We start from the raw sequence: 2968 nt of genomic DNA on the forward strand, positions 1-2968 counted from the left end.
TTTGGGGGTTTATGAGGACAGAGATGTTTATAATGCCATGGGTATGACAACATTGAGCTGGTTTATGAGGACATGTCCTTGTAATTCAGAAATGTTTGAGATTATATTTAATAAGGTCTTTTAATGTTCATATTTGTCACAGTAAAATACGCTACATCTTTAGAGAGTCCTCATAAACCACCAAAACCAACCTGTGTGTGTGTGTGTGTGTGTGTGTGTGTGTGTGTGTGTGTGTGTGTGTGTGTGTGTGTGTGTGTGTGTGCACGTGTGTATAATGGTTTTGGTTGTTTATGAGGACAGACTTGTGTATATTGACATGGGTATAACTTATAAATTACAACATTGAGCTGGTTTATGAGGACATGTCCTTGTAATTCACAATTGTTTTGCAGCTGCAGCAGGCTTCACTCAGTGTCCGAAGTGTACAATACATTTAACCACATCCAAACGCTTCTAAAAGATGGTCCTGGATAGTGAAACATATAAAAAACACGACATGAAGAGGTAATTGGATAAAAAAAAAAATAACAACAATATTATTACGTTAGAGCTTAAATAAACGTTATAAAGCCAAAACAACATTACGAAATTTAAAATTTTAACCCAACTGGTTAAGTTATTAAATAAATAACCAAATAAATGTTTAAAATAACCCAGCAAAGCACTGAATATTTACCTCAGCTGGTTGAGTTATTAATAAATAACCTAATAAAGGTAAAAAAATAAAATAACCCAACAAAGCACCAAATATTTTTAACTCAACCATTGGGTTAAATAAATAACTCAACGTTCTTTTTTTAACCTGTGTGTAATGTTTTTGGTGGTTTATGAGGACAGAAATGTGTATATTGACATGGGTATGACCTAGGCATTACAACATTGAGCTGGTTTATGAGGACATGTCCTTGTAATACAGAATTAAAATCATAATTAATGGCGTCTTTTAACGTTCATGCTTGTCACAGTAAAATACGCTACATCTATAGAGAGTCCTCACTCTGTTAAAATAGTTGGGTTAAAATAACCCCAACATACGTTATTATAGCACCTTCCCAACTATGGGTTATTTTAACCCAATGCATTTGGGTTATTTTGATTCTATGTTATTATTTCCATACTGGTATTACTAATGCTACTATTACTAGTGCTACTATTTTTTATAATTATGGCTGTAAATAAATAACATACAGTCTTCAAAAATATTGTAATGCTTTGTTTCCTTTACATTTTAGTTCCAGACACTTTTGTTAAAATAAATCAAGCATAACAAATAATGAGGAAACAGAGAAAAGTGCAGACAGTTATAAACTGTGCAAGCAGAAAATCCTGTGTTGATGGAGCAGAATATGGAGCTCTGTGTGCTGTAGAGGCTGTCCAGCAGCTGCACAGGCTTCACTCAGTGTCCACAGTGTACAATACATTTAACCACATCCAAACGCTGCTAAAAGATGGTCCTGGATAGTGAAACAGATATAAAAAACACAACATGGAGAGGTAATTCGATAAAAAAATAACAACAATATTATTGCGTTAGAGCTTAAATAAACTTTATAACGCAAAAACAATATTATGTACACATTAATACAGCTGTTCTGTGTCAGTTAAATTAGTTGACTGTTGAAATTCAAAATGAAATTAAATAAATAACCTAATAAAGGTTAAAAAAATAACCCAACAAAGCACCAATTATTTTTAACTCAACCATTGGGTTAAAAAAAATAACTCAATGTTTTTTAGAGTGCATAAACCACCAAAACCAACCTGTGTGTAATGTTTTGGGTGGTTTATGAGGACATGTCCTTGTAATTCAGAAATGTTTAAGATCATAATTAATAAGGTCTTTCATATTTGTCACAGCAAAATATGTTACATCTACAGAGAGTCCTCATAAACCATCAAAACCAATCTGTGTGTAATGTTTTTGGTGGTTTATGAGGACAGAAATGTGTATAATGACATGGGTATGACCTAGGCATTATAACATTGAGCTGGTTTATGAGGACATGTCCTTTTAATTCATAAATGTTTGAGATTATATTTAATGAGGTCTTTCATATTGGTCACAGCAAAATATGCTACTTCAACACAGAGTCCTCGTAAACCACCAAAACCAACCTGTGTGTGTGAGCCGCTGCTACCGATAATGAAGTTGTTTATATAGGTGGTTTCCATAGCGATTATGAGCTCGGTGAGTGTTACACAATGTCTGAGGCAATATAGACATGAGCACTGAGCACTTTACTAACACACAAACACACACACACACACACACACACACACACTTGAAGACTGATATATATGTGTGTGTGTTTCTCATCGCGAGGATTTGTCTCTATAGGGCTACTGTTTACATGTAAAACACACTTTCAATCTGCACAGGGAGAGAAGTGTGTGTGTGCGTGTGTGTGTGTGTGTGTGTGTGTGTGTGTGTGTGTTTGTGTAGATTAGATTCATTCAGTCAAAGAGACTGCAGTGATTTGTAAATCATTTAATGATTAGTGTGTGCGTGTGCGTGTGTGTGTGTGTGTGTGTGTGTGTGTGTATTATTAATAATATTATGAATATTCTACCGCTGTACATACAGATTCAGATGATCTGAACCAATGGGGCTTTAAACACATGGACACTGCACTTCTCTGAGCCAAAACTACCCACAATGCACCTCTCTGCCCATACCAACACACTGGCGCTCTGCTCTCCAGTGCTCATGGCCACACCCACGCCACCCACAATGCACTGCGCTCAGTCCATGACATTCAACCAAAGTGTTTCTCTGCTTTAGTTGGTGTGATTCTGAGTTTGGTTTCTCATTTCACGTTCACACACACACACACACACACTCATGTACACTGGCGAAGCGGCGGCCGCTCTCTGTATAATGTGAAATAAATGGATTATTAAATATATTTCCTGTTGTAAACTATAGCTCAAATACTGAGATGATGATTCATTAAACTCTTTTAATAAT

The 2968-nt window shown here is 35.6% G+C and overlaps 1 protein-coding gene across 2 annotated transcripts in view; it reads left to right on the forward strand.

Annotated features, from left to right (window-relative positions):
• Positions 1-2968, forward strand: part of dlg4b (discs, large homolog 4b (Drosophila)) — a 75865-nt gene extending 72897 nt beyond the window's left edge. For both annotated transcript variants that reach the window (XM_073938224.1, XM_073938225.1), the window contains one exon: positions 1-2968. This exon is cut by the window's left edge and continues 394 nt beyond it. The gene's annotated coding sequence lies outside the window, so the exon portion shown is untranslated.

The sequence above is a fragment of the Danio rerio genome, chromosome 23, assembly GCF_049306965.1.
Source record: "Danio rerio strain Tuebingen ecotype United States chromosome 23, GRCz12tu, whole genome shotgun sequence".
NCBI classification, from domain to species: domain Eukaryota; kingdom Metazoa; phylum Chordata; class Actinopteri; order Cypriniformes; family Danionidae; genus Danio; species Danio rerio.